Here is a 17,844-nt window from a genome sequence, read left to right as displayed (position 1 = left end):
TGCGGCCTAGCCGGCCGGGCCTACCACCGTCTGCCATATCTTGTGCATCCGCGGCCTCTTCATCCTCTGTGACTGGGGGGACAGCAGTCACACCTGTTTTGGGGCGCAGACCTGCCACCTCTTTACCCGCAACAGCCAGCGTGATTGGCAGGTCATCATTTTCTTTGGAGGTGGTAACACCAGCTGGTGTTGAGCGCTGTCCGACATCGATAGCACCACCTTTGGATCAAGGCAACCTAACATGTCCGCCTGCATCTTCCTCACAGACCGGCAGTTTGCCGGGGACACCCTTATCAACCCCGTCTAAGCACAATAGCCAGCCCTCGGTCCCTCAGATGTGGACAAGTAAAAGACCATTTCCTCCTAGCCATGAGAAAGCTAAGAGGTTGAATTTCACCATCTGCAAGCTCTTAGCTACAGAAATGCTGCCTTTCCGCCTGGTGGACACAGAGGATTTTCGAGACCTTATGTCCGTCGCAGTGCCCCAGTACCAGATGCCCAGTCGGCACTACTTCTCAAAGAAAGGTGTGCCTGCGCTCCACCAGCATGTCGCACACAACATCACCGCTTCTTTGAGAAACTCTGTGTGTGACAGGGTGCATTTCACCACAGACAATTGGATGAGTAGGCATGGACAGGGGCGTTACATGTCGCTGACTGGGCACTGGGTAACTATGGTGACAGCAGGACAAGGGGCTGCTGTCCAAGTCTTGCCGTCCCCACGAGTTGTGCGTCAATCCTCTTTATGTCAAAGTTCCTCCACTGCTTCTGCCTCCTCAACCTCCTCTCGGTCTTCCACCTGCACCCAAAGCCTGTCTGGTCATGCCACAAGCTTTCTAACTGCGCAGAAGGGATCCTGCACACCTCCTTACTATGCTGGCAGTAGGGCTCAACGTCATCAGGCGGTTTTTACATTGAAATGTCTGGGAAATGTGAGTCACACAGCTGAGGAGTTGTGGTCAGCTCTGGAGAACCAATTTCATGAATGGTTGTCTCCACTGGACCTGAAACCAGGGAAGGCCGTGTGCGACAATGCTGCAAACCTGGGTGCGGCCCTTCGCCGGGGCAATGTCACACACGTGCCTTGTATGGCTCACGTGTTGAACCTGGTTGCCCAGCAATTTTTAGCCCACTATCCCAGACTAGATGGCCTTCTGCAGAGGGCACGGTCGCTGTGTGCTCACTTCCGCCGTTCGCATCCCGCAGCTCAGCGACTTACATCTCTACAGAAGTCGTTGGGCCTGCCACTTCACCGGCTAAAATGCGATGTGCATACCCGGTGGAATTCAACTCTGCACATGTTGCAGCGACTGTGGCAGCACCGACAAGCCCTGGTGCAATACGTTCTGACGTATAGCCTGGGCCAACGAGATCCAGAGGTGGGGCAAATCACGCTGGAGGAGTGGTCTCAGATCAGGGACCTATGCACCCTTCTGCACAGTTTTGAAATGGCGACGAAGATGTTTAGTGCTGACGATGCCATTATCAGCATGACTATTCCGGTGATTTACATGCTGGAGCACATGTTAAACAGAATTCGGAGTCAGGTGGTGGCACAAGAGGAGGTGGAGGAAGTAGAGGAGGAGGAGTTGTATGCGGAAGGGCTAACATCTGCAAGGTCCAGACGGTCGGCAGCACCAAGGCGGCAGGCATGTGAGGGTGGGGGAGATGGTTTTACCAGGGCGCATGGTAGCAGCCAAACTAGTGAGGAAGGTGCAGGAGCCCAGGAAGAAGTGGAGGACGAACTGATGGAAGACTCATCAGATGAGGGAGACCTTGATCACATTTCTGTTGTGCGAGGTTGGGGGGAGAGGACAGAGGAAGGAAGCATGATTGTTACCTCGCCACCAACACAACAGGGACTTGGTGCTCCTGGATGCGCAAGACACATGAGTGCCTTCTTGCTGCACTACCTGCAACATGACCCTCGAATTGTGAGAATTAGAAATAATCCTGACTACTGGGTTGCCACACTGTTAGATCCCCGGTACAAAAGTAAATTTGCAGAAATTATTCCTGCCATAGAAAGGGATGCACGCATGCAGGAGTATCAGCAGAGACTGTTGCAGAATCTTACATGTGCTTTTCCACAAAATACCAGTGGTGCACGTAGTGAATCTCACAGTTCCAACTTGCCAACCGTGGGACCGTCAAGTGTTCAGCACTCAAACCGTAACAGAACCACAGTATCTGCTGGTAACATCAATTTTGCGGAATCATTTCACCACTTTTTTAGCCCATCCTTTGCAAGGCCACAGGAGACAAGAAGTTTGACACATAGTCAACGCCTAGAGACGATGGTACAGGAGTATCTCCAAGTAAACATTGAAGCCATGACTGTGTCACTGGACCCTTGCTCTTTTTGGGCTTCCAATCTGGATAAATGGCCGGAGCTAGCCACTTACGCCTTGGAGATCTTGTCATGCCCCGCAGCCAGCGTTCTGTCTGAACGTGTGTTCAGCGCTGCTGGTGGTGTGCTGACAGATAAGCGCACGCGGCTCTCCACTGATAATGTAGACAGACTCACGTTCATAAAGATGAACAAATCATGCATCCGAATCGACTTTTCTACCCCTGTGTCATCCTGGGGAGAGTAAAAGCTTGATGATTGGTTAAAATCACCTCACCAACCGTTTTAAGCTTTCAAATTACTAATCATGTTTATCTGTATCTTGGCTGGAAAATAATTTGGGCTTTGTAGCAGTGTGCAGCACTGATTCTATTAGGCCATCTATAATAAGCTCCACCAGATTTAAAATTACTAATCATGTTTATCTGTATCTTGACTGGAAAATAATTTGGGCTTTGTAGCAGTGTGCAGCACTGATCCTATTAGGCCATCTATACTAAATCTTCACCAGATTTAAAATTAATAATAATTTTTAGCTGCATCTAGCCCGGAAAATAATTTTGGGGCTCCGAGATGCGCAAGACACATAAGTGCCTTCTTGCTGCACTACCTGCAGCATGACCCTCATATTGTCAGAATTCGAAGTAATCATGACTACTGGGTTGCCACACTCTTAGATCCCCCAAACTTTTCGATCAACCTTTTCATTTTAATAAAGACCAAAAAAATGGTCATTTTTGAAATTATAAGCATTAGCAGGTTGTTAGAAACTGAAATCAAACAGTTTTCAACTCAAAACTTTATTCTAGGTGATGTTACATTTTCACATAGGACCCCTTGTTTGAAAGGAGCTTCTGAACTCTCTCGTCCATTGAATTTGTCAGGTTTTGGATGGTTTCTGCTTCAATTGTTTTGCATGAGGACAGAATACCCTCCCAGAGCTGTTGCTTAGATGTGAACTGCCTCCCGCCATCATAGACACTCCTTTTAATGATGCTCCAAAGGTTCTGAATGGGGTAGAGGTCAGGGGACCATGGGGGTCACACCATAAGTTTGTCCCCTTTTATGCCCATATCAGCCAGAGATGCAGATGTTTTATGTGCAGCATGAGATGGTGCATTATCATGCAAAAAAATGATCTTGCTGTGAAATACACGGTTCTTCTTCTTGAACCATGGCAGGAAGTGCTGTTTGAGAAAATCCACATACATTATGGAGTTCATCTTTAGCGCCTTCAGGGATCCTAAAGGGGCCGACAATCTCTCTCCCCATGATTCCAGCCCAAAACATTACTCCACCTCCTCCTTGTTGGCGCTGTAGCCGTGTTTGCGTGGGGTGTCCATCAACCAGCCATCCTCCACTCCATCCATCTGGACCATCGAGCGCTGCACGGCACTCATCCGTGAACAAAACAGTTTTGAAATCAGTCTTCATGTAATGTTTGGCCCACTGGAGCCGCTTCTGCTTGTGTGAAGTGGATAGAGGAGGTCGACAGGATGGCGTATGCACAGCTGCAAACCTCTGAAGGACCCTGCATCTTGTTGTTCGGGGGACGTTGGAGGCAACAGCAGCTTCAAAAACTTGTCTGCTGCTATGACAAGGCTTTTTTGACGCTGCTCTTTCAACCTGACGTAATTGCCTGTAGGAAAGAGTCCTCAATTTGCACTTATCAGCATGCACACGTGTGTACTGTGAATCAGCTACATACTTCTTGATTGCCAAGACACTTCATCCTGATCATCGCACAATGTTGATTGTAGTCATGCCTTGACCTAAACACTCCACAATTTGTTGCTTCTCAGCAGCCGACACATCCTTTTTCTTACCCATTTTGGCAGAAAATGTAGGCTGCTTAATAATGTGAGAGAGCCTTCTTAAGTAGTCTTGCCTTTCATTGGACACACCTGCCAAACTAATTAGCACAGGTGTCTGCAATTGCTTACAGTGATATAAAGAGCCCTGACACACATCACCATCAATGAGTTTAACTGACAAACAAACAAATTCTTCCCTTATCACTCCTAAACACTTTTTGCATAATAATTTGGAACACAGTGTACATGTGCTTTTCCACAAAACACCAGTGGTTCACGTAGTGAATCTTACAGTTCTAACTTGCCAACCGTGGTCTGTATGGAGTTGTTCAATAAAGGGCCCAAAATTAAGATAACATAGATGGGAGAGGTCTCTATGAATAGGAATTCCTAAGTATTTGATACCCTGTGAGGGCCAGGCAAAGGGAAAGTTGGACTGGATGGAATCCTATATGGATTTGGGGAGGGAGACATCGAGGGCCTCAGACTTCGCTGCATTGATTTTAAAATTTGACCATGTAACAAAGTGATCTATTTCAGCCATAACAGCATGGATGGATATATGTGATTGAGTGATATATACTAGGACATCATCAGCAAATAGAGAGCACTTGTACTCGGTGCCTCCCACCTCAATCCACCTAATATTGGGGTTATGGCGAATTGATGAGAGCAGGTGCTCCGTCACTAGGATGTATAAGAGAGGGGACAGAGAACATCCCTGCCTTGTCCCATTGGTGATTGTGAAAGGTGATGAAAATGTTCTGACGCGCCCCCTGGGCCTTGGGACACCCGGAGCCGGACCCTTTTTGGTGGATGCTGGTGGTTGTAGTCTCCGTGGCGGCGACCCGGTTCCGTGGCTCAGGGCGGTCAAACCAGTGGCGGAACTATTTATGTGGTTTTGATGTTTAAATGTCCGACTACGCCACCCGTGGATTGCGGTCAGAGTGAACCGCCGCTCCAGGGCAGACCGCTGAGGCTGGTGTTGTGGGTGCAGCAGAGCGTAGCATAACTCCCCACGGGAGGAGTATAGCCTCAGGGCAGTGTATGCGGAGGATGGGGGTGATGGTGCAGGGCAGCAGCAGTAACGACACGGAGTCAGTGATGCAGTTCAGGGCCTTTACTCACAGTTCTTATTATCCAGACCACGTCTGCAGGTAACGGCTGCCCACGTCGTACTGTGCTCACCAGGTGAGGGGCTCAGACAACTCCCAGATAACTTTGGAGCGCTTCACAGGACCCCCTTTGTGTGTCCTTTGTCTGGCCTTTCTTACCAACCCTTCTGTCCGTCTGCCTCGGGCCTCCTCTTGGTAAACTTGGCGCTAGTTTCCCTGACCCTATGTGGTGCCTTCCTAGCGGGTGTAGCGAGGGGCTGCGCCACATAAAATATCAGAGCCTCCTGTTTCTAGCTGAGGGTCGTTTCCTGCCTCCACTAGTTTCGGGGACCGGTCTCCCCCTTTGGCCTGACCCCTCCACGCAGGTGGATTCGGGCGTGCGGTGGCGACTCGCCCGTCCGCACCCCTGGGATCCCTTCGTTCCTCGTTCCTGGAGCCTTCTCCGCTCCTCTTCCTTCCTTCTCCCTCTTCCAGGCCTGGGCCTCTGTTACTAGGCCCACCTCCGGAGCAGAGCTCATGCAGAGCCCCTGCTCCCTGCCACTTCTGCTCAGACTTCTCTGCACTGAACTAAGATGGTGCCCACCTTTTATACTCCCTTCTCAATGCACCCAGGAACTGCTTCCTCCCTGCTCCTGCACTACAGGGTTCCCCTTCCTCAGTGTTCCCTCCCCCCACTCCAGCCAGGGACAGGGACTGTCGTGCCCATCTCAGGGGCATATTGGTCGCCCTGCCCCATGGCAATGTGGTGTAATGCATGCAGGTGTCGGGTCCTGATCCACACTACATCCTTACCTGAGAGTGAGATATCACACCTCTGGGTGAGGTGCAATAACTCTGTAGCAACCGAGCCCTCAGGGTGCTACAGTTCCATTTATCTTCAGCCTAGGTGACGTATTGCGATACAGGGCCGTGATTTTGGCTATAAAAGGGTCCCCTAGACCCCTACCCCAAGCTTTTTAAGAGAATCATATATGGCGTGCCAGGAGACTCTATGGAATGCTTTCTCAGCATCCAACGAGAGTATCTAATTACAAATTTTTAACTGCATCTAGCCCAGGAAATACTTTGTGCCTAGTAGCAGTGTCTGCTAGTCAGCGGATTATCCCGGCTGTTAAGCAAGCTACACCACCTGTTGTTTGGACACTTAATTTTTTCAAAGGAAATGCTTCGGGACCACGGGATACTCAGTGAAGAGCATCAGGAGGCACCCCAAGGCATAGGGGCTGGGACTGGCAGTAGGATGCCTTGCGGTGGACAGCCGAGCTCGATCCTTATAAAAGCTTTTTAACTGCAGCAGCTTTAGTGGACGCTACTGGAGCTGGAATTACGCGGCTGCTGGCATGAGACTTGCCCTCCAATAGATCCTTGTAAATGTAAGTGTATTCATTCAAATTAGAGAGACAATTTAAATTAAAAAGCTTAGAGCTGCCTCCACCACATAGAGCTCGCTCGACCCACCAGCGGACAGGCACCAGTATTGGGAGAGGGGGGCTGGCCGTCAGGGTTCACCGCGGCTCTGGCACAAACCCGGCGACGCAGAGGTGGCACGGGCAGGAGTGGACTGAACGTGTCGGCTTCTCACTTTTTGGATTTTAGAAGGGCATGACATGCCTATATCTGTGTCTCCCCCTCCTTTTACTCCTCCACCTCTTTTCTTTTCGCATGACTATATGTACTTGTCACTTTTCCATGTGTTAGTTGTGTCTTCTGAGCAGTTTGTCAGCTTTTGGACACCTTTGAAGGTGTTTTCTATGTGTTTCTATGTGTTTTTGTTTGCCTGCCATTGGTTTTAACGGTGTTCGAAGGTGTTCGACGAACAGTTCGACGAACAGTTCGGCGAACACACGGGTGTTCGACGAACCGAACTCGAACACTACGGGGGTGGCTCAACACTAGTCCCACACACTGCTACAAGCCGAAATATTTTTTCAGAGCTAGATGCAGAAAAAAATTATATTGAATTTGCAACCTGGTGGAGGTTAGTATAGATGGACTAATAGAACAAGTCCAACACACTTCTACAAGCTGAAATATTTTTTCAGAGCTTGATGCAGAAAAAAATTGTATTGAATTTGCAACCTGGTGGAGGTTAGTATAGATGGACTAATAGAACAAGTCCGACACACTGCTACAAGCCGAAATATTTTTTCAGAGCTGGATGCAGATAAAAATTATTTTGAATTTGCAACCTGGTGGAGGTTAGTATAGATGGACTAATAGAATGATGCTATGCCCAAAAGGTTTTACTTCACTAGGTGCAGTAAAAAAATTTGTATTCTATACACAGGTGGTGTAGCTTGCAACACAGATAGGCTACTCCATTGACTAACACACACTGCAAGAGGCCAAAAAGGATTTGCTTTGCTAGATTTAGCCAAATGCTGTGAAAAAACTTGCACAGCACTAAAACAGACCTGCCTAGCAAAAAGTGATAGGAACTGATGTAACCTAGCCCTCAAAAGTAGAGATGAGCGTTGTTCGACTCGAACTGCTCGCCAATCTCAAATTCGAGCTGTTTTGGGCGGTGTTCGAGCCGTTCGGCGAACACGAACGATTTGAAAAAAATTCGGCTGTGCGAGGTTATGTTCGATAACTGTTCGTGCACCAAAATCATAACTGGATTTTTTCTCAGTAATGATGAAAATTAATGTTAATACGCAGTTTGAGTGTACCGCGGGGCGGGGGGAGGGGCAGGGGATGGATCTCTGCAGGAATAATGAAGATCTCCATTTTTTTTTCTCTTTCCCGCATTTACAGTGGGGAGGTGCAATCTGTCAGCCTATCAGCAGCGCACACACGGAGCGAAGTGCTTTTTTTCACACAAGCAAGGGCATGTGTCATTGGCAGTGTATGTCACATGTCCTTGCCCTATAAGACCCAGCCATTTTCCCCGTCGCCACCATTTTCTCACTGCTTCAGCTGCATGTTAGACGGCACTGCTGTTGCTGTGTGCGCTATACCTTGTTAATTTCAAGCCAATTTTCGCTCAAATCTACAGATAGCTTGGGAGTAGGGAATAGTTGTGATTGCAGTCCTTTTAAGGACTAGGTTACAGCATTTCCTACGACTTTTATCAGGCAGGTCTGTGCTCTTCAATAGATAGGTTGGGAGTAGTGTTGAGCATTCCGATACTGTAATATCGGGTATCGGCCGATATTCGCGGTATCGGAATTCCGATACTTTATTCCGATACTTTTACAATATCGGATACCGGAATCGGAAGTTCCCATAATGCCTGCGCTCTGCAGTGTCTGTGAAGGATGACAAGTTGGAGGCAGCGCGATCCAGCCTGTCATCAGAATGCCTTTTTTTCTTAATTATTCCATGAATTTCATGAAATAATTTTAAAAAAAAATGCGTGGGGCTTCGCCCTATTTTTGTGCCCAGCCAGATACAACTAGGCAGCTGGGGGCTGGAATCCGCAGCGCAGGGAGACCCAAGCTTTCTGGGCCACCCCCGCTGCAAATTGCAGTCCGCAGCCGCCCCAGAAAATGGCGCGTTCATAGAAGCGCCATCTTCTAGCGCTGTACCCAACTCATCCAGGGCCCTGGTGCGGTGGCTCACTGGGTAATAAAGGGGTTAAGGCCAGCTTGGCATTATCAGCTGGCCCTAAGCCCGAAATTCATGGGGTCACGCCAATATTAGACATGACCACCATGAATTTCTAGTAAAGTATTTAAAAAAACACAACACCCAGAAAAAAGTCCTTTAATTGAAATAAACACACAATTCTTTATTGTTCTAAATTAAACCATACTTACCATCACGCCCATTCCAGCTGAAGCCAACGATCTCCTGCAATAAAAGTAAAATAATAAAGCAACATCATCCTTACCTTTCCATGGCTCCCACGACAGCTTCAGCTCTGCTACATCGAGATGACAGGCTGGACCGCAGCAGAACGCTGCCATCCATCCTGTCATCCCGCAGACACTGAGAAGCGCAGGCATACTTCCACTCCTCAGTGTCTGGCTGTGACGGCATCCAGATGAGCCGAGGTCATGTCCAATGAACTCAGCTCACCTCATGTACGTCACTGACAGCGTGGGAAAATTCTCCTGCACTCAGCACTTCAGCGTGAGAATTTTCCCACGCTGTCAGTGACGTGCATGAGGTGAGCTGAGTTCATTGGACATGACCTCACCTCATGTATGTCACTGACAGCGTGGGAGAATTCTCACGCTGAAGCGCTGAGTGCAGGAGAATTTTCCCACGCTGTCAGTGACGTGCATGAGGTGAGCTGAGTTCATTGGACATGAACTCGGCTCATCTGGATGACGTCACAGAGAGACACTGAGGAGCGCAAGCATGCCTGCGCTTCTCAGTGTCTGCGGGATGACAGGCTGGATGCAGCGTTCTGCTGCGGTCCAGCCTGTCATCTCGATGTAGCAGAGCTGAAGCTGTCGTGGGAACCATGGAAAGGTAAGGATGAGGTTGCTTTATTATTTTACTTTTATTGCAGGAGATCGTTGGCTTCAGCTGGAATGGGCGTGATGGTAAGTATGGTTTAATATAGAACAATAAAGAATTGTGTCTTTATTTCAATTAAAGGACTTTATTCTGGGTGTTTGTGTTTTCTTTTAACTTTGACTATGGGGTTAGTAATGGGGGTGTCTTATAGACGCCTCTCCATTACTAACCTGGGCTTGATGTCAGCTGGCATTATAAGCTGACATCAACCCCAACCCTATTACCCCCTGCCACCACACCAGGGCAGCGTGGAAGAGCGAGGCTAAGTGCCAGAATTGGCGCATCCTATGGATGCGCCATTTCTGGGGCGGCTGACGGCTGGTGTTTCTAGCCTGGGAGGGGGCCAATATTCATGGCACCCTTCCTGGGCTATTAATATCAGCCCCCAGCTGTCTGCCTAGCCTGTGCTAGCTATTAAATTAGGGGGGACCCCACGTTATTTTTTTGGGGGGGGTTCCCCCATTTTAATAGCTAGTAAAGGCTAGGTATTCAGCTGGGGGCTGATATTAGTAGCCTGGGAAGCTCCGTGGGTATTACCCCCTTCCCAGGCTTCAAACATTTGCCCCAGCTGTCTGCTTAACCTCCGCTAGAGCCTAAAATTAAGGGGAACCCCACGCCAATTTTTTTTTAAATAAATCCTTTATTTTAACACTAAATGACAAGTACAGTAATCAACACTGTCACTGTACTTCATATATATGTGACTGACATGTTTCTATCTATCTAATCTATGTGTGATTCTCTATTCTTTCTATTCTAAATTGTCGGGTACAGATGCTGAATTGCCGGCCGGCTTTCTTAAAGAGACGGTGCATGAAAACACTATTATTTTTTTAAATAAATCCTTTACACTAAATGACAAGTACAGTAAGCAACACTGTCACTGTACTTCATATATATGTGACTGACATGTTTCTATCTATCTAATCTATGTGTGAAGCTCTATTCTGTCTGTTATAAATTGTCGGGTACCGCTGCTGAATTGCCGGCCGGCTTTTTTAAAGAGACGGTGCACGAAAACACTAATATTTTTTTTAATAAATCCTTTACACTAAATGACAAGTACAGTAAGCAGCACTGTCACTGTACTTCATATATATGTGACTGACATGTTTCTATCTATCTAATCTATGTGTGATTCTCTATTCTTTCTATTCTAAATTGTCGGGTACAGATGCTGAATTGCCGGCCGGCTTTCTTAAAGAGACGGTGCATGAAAACACTATTATTTTTTTAAATAAATCCTTTACACTAAATGACAAGTACAGTAAGCAACACTGTCACTGTACTTCTTATATATGTGGCTGACATGTTTCTATCTATCTAATCTATGTGTGAAGCTCTATTCTGTCTGTTATAAATTGTCGGGTACCGCTGCTGAATTGCCGGCCGGCTTTTTTAAAGAGACGGTGCACGAAAACACTAATATTTTTTTTAATAAATCCTTTACACTAAATGACAAGTACAGTAAGCAACACTGTCACTGTACTTCATATATATGTGACTGACATGTTTCTATCTATCTAATCTATGTGTGAAGCTCTATTCTTTCTGTTGTAAATTGTCGGGTACCGGTGAATGCCGCTGATGAATTGCCGGCTTTTCATGTCATTCTACATTATTCTTAGTTGTTTTCCTTCATGTAGTATTAACCTACAAGGAAAGAAAGGGTTTATTTTCATTCCGATATTTGTGTCCCATTGACTTGCATTGGTTTCCGGTATCGGAATCGGCGATATCCGATACTTTTTGGGTATCGGCCCGATCCAATCCGATACGATATTTCCTGATATCGGAAGGTATCGCTCAACACTAGTTGGGAGTAAAGACTAACTGTAATTGCAGTCCTTTTCAGGACTAAGTTACATCAGTTCCTATCAGTTTTTGCCAGGCAGGTCTGTGCCAGTGCTGTGCAAGTTTTTTTCACAGCATTTGGCTAAATCTAGCAAAGCTAATCCTTTTTGGCCTATTGCAGAGTGTGTTAGTCAGTGGAGAATACTATCTGTGTTGCAAGCTACACCACCTGTGTATAGAATACCATTTTTTTTACTGCACCTAGTGAAGTAAAACCTTTTGGGCATAGCATCATTCTATTAGTCCATGTATATTGACCTCCATCTGGTTGCAAATTGAATATAATTTTTTTCTGCATCTAGCTCTGAAAAAATATTTGGGCTTCTAGCAGTGTGTGGGACTTGGTCTATTAGTCCATCTATACTGACCATCATCAGGTTGCAAATTAAAAATTATTTTTATCTGCATCTAGCTCTGAAAAAATATTTGGGCTTCTATCAGTGTGTGGGACTTGTTCTATTAGTCCATCTATACTGACCTCCACCAGGTTGCAAATTTAATATAATTTTTTTCTGCATCTAGCTCTGAAAAAATATTTGGGCTTCTAGCAATGTGTGGGACTTGTTCTATTAGTCCATCTATACTGACCTCTATCTGGTTGCAAATTGAATATAATTTTTTTCTGCATCTAGCTCTGAAAAAATATTTGGGCTTCTAGCAGTGTGTGGGACTTGGTCTATTAGTCCATCTATACTGACCTCCATCAGGTTGCAAATTCAATATAATTTTTTTCTGCATCTAGCTCTGAAAAAATATTTGGGCTTCTAGCAGTGTGTGGGACTTGGTCTATTAGTCCATCTATACTGACCTCCATCAGGTTGCAAATTAAAAATAACTTTTATCTGCATCTAGCTCTGAAAAAATATTTGGGCTTCTAGCAGTGTGTGCGACTTGGTCTATTAGTCGATCTATACTGACCTCCATCAGGTTGCAAATTAAAAATAATTTTTATCTGCATCTAGCTCTGAAAAAATATTTGGGCTTCTAGCAGTGTGTGGGACTTTGTCTATTAGTCCATCTATACTGACCTCCATCAGGTTGCAAATTAAATATAATTTTTTTCTGCATCTAGCTCTGAAAAAATATTTGGGCTTCTAGCAGTGTGTGGGACTTGGTCTATTAGTCCATCTATACTGACCTCCATCAGGTTGCAAATTAAAAATAATTTTTATCTGCATCTAGCTCTGAAAAAATATTTGGGCTTCTAGCAGTGTGTGGGACTTGTTCTATTAGTCCAACTATACTGACCTCCATCAGGTTGCAAATTGAATATAATTTTTTTCTGCATCTAGCTCTGAAAAAATATTTGGGCTTCTAGCAGTGTGTGGGACTTGGTCTATGAGTCCATCTATACTGACCTCCATCAGGTTGCAAACTGAATATCATTTTTTTCTGCATCTAGCTCTGAAAAAAATATTTGGGCTTCTAGCAGTGTGTGGTACTTGGTCTATTAGTCCATCTATACTGACCTCCATCAGGTTGCAAATTAAAAATTATTTTTATCTGCATCTAGCTCTGAAAAAATATTTGGGCTTCTAGCAGTGTGTGGGACTTGTTCTATTAGTCCATCTATACTGACCTCCACCAGGTTGCAAATTGAATATAATTTTTTCTGCATCTAGCTCTGAAAAAATATTTGGGCTTCTAGCAATGTGTGGGACTTGTTCTATTAGTCCATCTATACTGACCTCTATCTGGTTGCAAATTGAATATAATTTTTTTCTGCATCTAGCTCTGAAAAAATATTTGGGCTTCTAGCAGTGTGTGGGACTTGGTCTATTAGTCCATCTATACTGACCTCCATCAGGTTGCAAATTGAATATAATTTTTTTCTGCATCTAGCTCTGAAAAAATATTTGGGCTTCTAGCAGTGTGTGGGACTTGGTCTACTAGTCCATCTATACTGACCTCCATCAGGTTGCAAATTAAAAATAATTTTTATCTGCATCTAGCTCTGAAAAAATATTTGGGCTTCTAGCAGTGTGTGCGACTTGGTCTATTAGTCCATCTATACTGACCTCCATCAGGTTGCAAATTGAATATAATTTTTTTCTGCATCTAGCTCTGAAAAAATATTTGGGCATCTAGCAGTGTGTGGGACTTGGTCTATTAGTCCATCTATACTGACCTCCATCAGGTTGCAAATTAAAAATAATTTTTATCTGCATCTAGCTCTGAAAAAATATTTGGGCTTCTAGCAGTGTGTGGGACTTGGTCTATTAGTCCATCTATACTGACCTCCATCAGGTTGCAAATTCAATATAATTTTTTTCTGCATCTAGCTCTGAAAAAATATTTGGGCTTCTAGCAGTGTGTGGGACTTGGTCTATTAGTCCATCTATACAGACCTCCATCAGGTTGCAAATTAAAAATAACTTTTATCTGCATCTAGCTCTGAAAAAATATTTGGGCTTCTAGCAGTGTGTGCGACTTGGTCTATTAGTCCATCTATACTGACCTCCATCAGGTTGCAAATTAAAAATAATTTTTATCTGCATCTAGCTCTGAAAAAATATTTGGGCTTCTAGCAGTGTGTGGGACTTGTTCTATTAGTCCAACTATACTGACCTCCATCAGGTTGCAAATTGAATATAATTTTTTTCTGCATCTAGCTCTGAAAAAATATTTGGGCTTCTAGCAGTGTGTTGGACTTGGTCTATGAGTCCATCTATACTGACCTCCATCAGGTTGCAAATTGAATATCATTTTTTTCTGCATCTAGCTCTGAAAAAAATATTTGGGCTTCTAGCAGTGTGTGGTACTTGGTCTATTAGTCCATCTATACTGACCTCCATCAGGTTGCAAATTAAAAATTATTTTTATCTGCATCTAGCTCTGAAAAAATATTTGGGCTTCTAGCAGTGTGTGGGACTTGTTCTATTAGTCCATCTATACTGACCTCCATTAGGTTGCAAATTGAATATAATTTTTTTCTGCATCTAGCTCTGAAAAAATATTTGGGCTTCTAGCAATGTGTGGGACTTGTTCTATTAGTCCATCTATACTGACCTCTATCTGGTTGCAAATTCAATATAATTTTTTTCTGCATCTAGCTCTGAAAAAATATTTGGGCTTCTAGCAGTGTTTGGGACTTGGTCTATTAGTCCATCTATACTGACCTCCATCAGGTTGCAAATTGAATATAATTTTTTTCTGCATCTAGCTCTGAAAAAATATTTGGGCTTCTAGCATTGTGTGGGACTTGGTCTATTAGTCCATCTATACTGACCTTCATCAGGTTGCAAATTAAAAATAATTTTTATCTGCATCTAGCTCTGAAAAAATATTTGGGCTTCTAGCAGTGTGTGGGACTTGTTCTATTAGTCCATCTATACTGACCTCCACCAGGTTGCAAATTGAATATAATTTTTTCTGCATCTAGCTCTGAAAAAATATTTGGGCTTCTAGCAATGTGTGGGACTTGTTCTATTAGTCCATCTATACTGACTTCCATCAGGTTGCAAATTGAATATAATTTTTTTCTGCATGTAGCTCTGAAAAAATATTTGGGCTTCTAGCAGTGTGTGGGACTTGGTCTACTACTCCATCTATACTGACCTCCATCAGGTTGCAAATTAAAAATAATTTTTATCTGCATCTAGCTCTGAAAAAATATTTGGGCTTCTAGCAGTGTGTGCGACTTGGTCTATTAGTCCATCTATACTGACCTCCATCAGGTTGCAAATTGAATATAATTTTTTTCTGCATCTAGCTCTGAAAAAATATTTGGGCATCTAGCAGTGTGTGGGACTTGGTCTATTAGTCCATCTATACTGACCTCCATTAGGTTGCAAATTAAAATTAATTTTTATCTGCATCTAGCTCTGAAAAAATATTTGGGCTTCTAGCAGTGTGTGGGACTTGGTCTATTAGTCCATCTATACTGACCTCCATCAGGTTGCAAATTCAATATAATTTTTTTCTGCATCTCGCTCTGAAAAAATATTTGGGCTTCTAGCAGTGTGTGGGACTTGGTCTATTAGTCCATCTATACTGACCTCCATCAGGTTGCAAATTAAAAATAACTTTTATCTGCATCTAGCTCTGAAAAAATATTTGGGCTTCTAGCAGTGTGTGGGACTTGGTCTATTAGTCCATCTATACTGACCTCCATCAGGTTGCAAATTAAAAATAAATTTTTATCTGCATCTAGCTCTGAAAAAATATTTGGGCTTCTAGCAGTGTGTGGGACTTTGTCTATTAGTCCATCTATACTGACCTCCATCAGGTTGCAATTTAAATATAATTTTTTTCTGCATCTAGCTCTGAAAAAATATTTGGGCTTCTAGCAGTGTGTGGGACTTGGTCTATTAGTCCATCTATACTGACCTCCATCAGGTTGCAAATTAAATATAATTTTTTTCTGCATCTAGCTCTGAAAAAATATTTGGGCTTCTAGCAGTGTGTGGGACTTGGTCTATTAGTCCATCTATACTGACCTCCATCAGGTTGCAAATTAAAAATAATTTTTATCTGCATCTAGCTCTGAAAAAATATTTGGGCTTCTAGCAGTGTGTGGGACTTGTTCTATTAGTCCAACTATACTGACCTCCATCAGGTTGCAAATTGAATATAATTTTTTTCTGCATCTAGCTCTGAAAAAATATTTGGGCTTCTAGCAGTGTGTGGGACTTGGTCTACTAGTCCATCTATACTGACCTCCATCAGGTTGCAAATTAAAAATAATTTTTATCTGCATCTAGCTCTGAAAAAATATTTGGGCTTCTAGCAGTGTGTGCGACTTGGTCTATTAGTCCATCTATACTGACCTCCATCAGGTTGCAAATTGAATATAATTTTTTTCTGCATCTAGCTCTGAAAAAATATTTGGGCTTCTAGCAGTGTGTGGGACTTGGTCTATTAGTCCATCTATACTGACCTCCATCAGGTTGCAAATTAAAAATAATTTTTATCTGCATCTAGCTCTGAAAAAATATTTGGGCTTCTAGCAGTGTGTGGGACTTGGTCTATTAGTCCATCTATACTGACCTCCATCAGGTTGCAAATTCAATATAATTTTTTTCTGCATCTAGCTCTGAAAAAATATTTGGGCTTCTAGCAGTGTGTGGGACTTGGTCTATTAGTCCATCTATACTGACCTCCATCAGGTTGCAAATTAAAAATAACTTTTATCTGCATCTAGCTCTGAAAAAATATTTGGGCTTCTAGCAGTGTGTGCGACTTGGTCTATTAGTCCATCTATACTGACCTCCATCAGGTTGCAAATTAAAAATAATTTTTATCTGCATCTAGCTCTGAAAAAATATTTGGGCTTCTAGCAGTGTGTGGGACTTGTTCTATTAGTCCAACTATACTGACCTCCATCAGGTTGCAAATTGAATATAATTTTTTTCTGCATCTAGCTCTGAAAAAATATTTGGGCTTCTAGCAGTGTGTTGGACTTGGTCTATGAGTCCATCTATACTGACCTCCATCAGGTTGCAAATTGAATATCATTTTTTTCTGCATCTAGCTCTGAAAAAAATATTTGGGCTTCTAGCAGTGTGTGGTACTTGGTCTATTAGTCCATCTATACTGACCTCCATCAGGTTGCAAATTAAAAATTTTTTTTATCTGCATCTAGCTCTGAAAAAATATTTGGGCTTCTAGCAGTGTGTGGGACTTGTTCTATTAGTCCATCTATACTGACCTCCATTAGGTTGCAAATTGAATATAATTTTTTTCTGCATCTAGCTCTGAAAAAATATTTGGGCTTCTAGCAATGTGTGGGACTTGTTCTATTAGTCCATCTATACTGACCTCTATCTGGTTGCAAATTGAATATAATTTTTTTCTGCATCTAGCTCTGAAAAAATATTTTGGCTTCTAGCAGTGTTTGGGACTTGGTCTATTAGTCCATCTATACTGACCTCCATCAGGTTGCAAATTGAATATAATTTTTTTCTGCATCTAGCTCTGAAAAAATATTTGGGCTTCTAGCAGTGTGTGGGACTTGGTCTATTAGTCCATCTATACTGACCTTCATCAGGTTGCAAATTAAAAATAATTTTTATCTGCATCTAGCTCTGAAAAAATATTTGGGCTTCTAGCAGTGTGTGGGACTTGTTCTATTAGTCCATCTATACTGACCTCCACCAGGTTGCAAATTGAATATAATTTTTTCTGCATCTAGCTCTGAAAAAATATTTGGGCTTCTAGCAATGTGTGGGACTTGTTCTATTAGTCCATCTATACTGACTTCCATCAGGTTGCAAATTGAATATAATTTTTTTCTGCATGT

This window comes from Phyllobates terribilis, unplaced genomic scaffold, assembly GCF_046119375.1.
Source record: "Phyllobates terribilis strain yellow unplaced genomic scaffold, ASM4611937v1 Scaffold_1__5_contigs__length_1240528914, whole genome shotgun sequence".
Classification (NCBI taxonomy): domain Eukaryota; kingdom Metazoa; phylum Chordata; class Amphibia; order Anura; family Dendrobatidae; genus Phyllobates; species Phyllobates terribilis.
The sequence above is the reverse complement of the archived record's forward strand: the minus strand, read 5'-3'. Positions refer to the sequence as shown.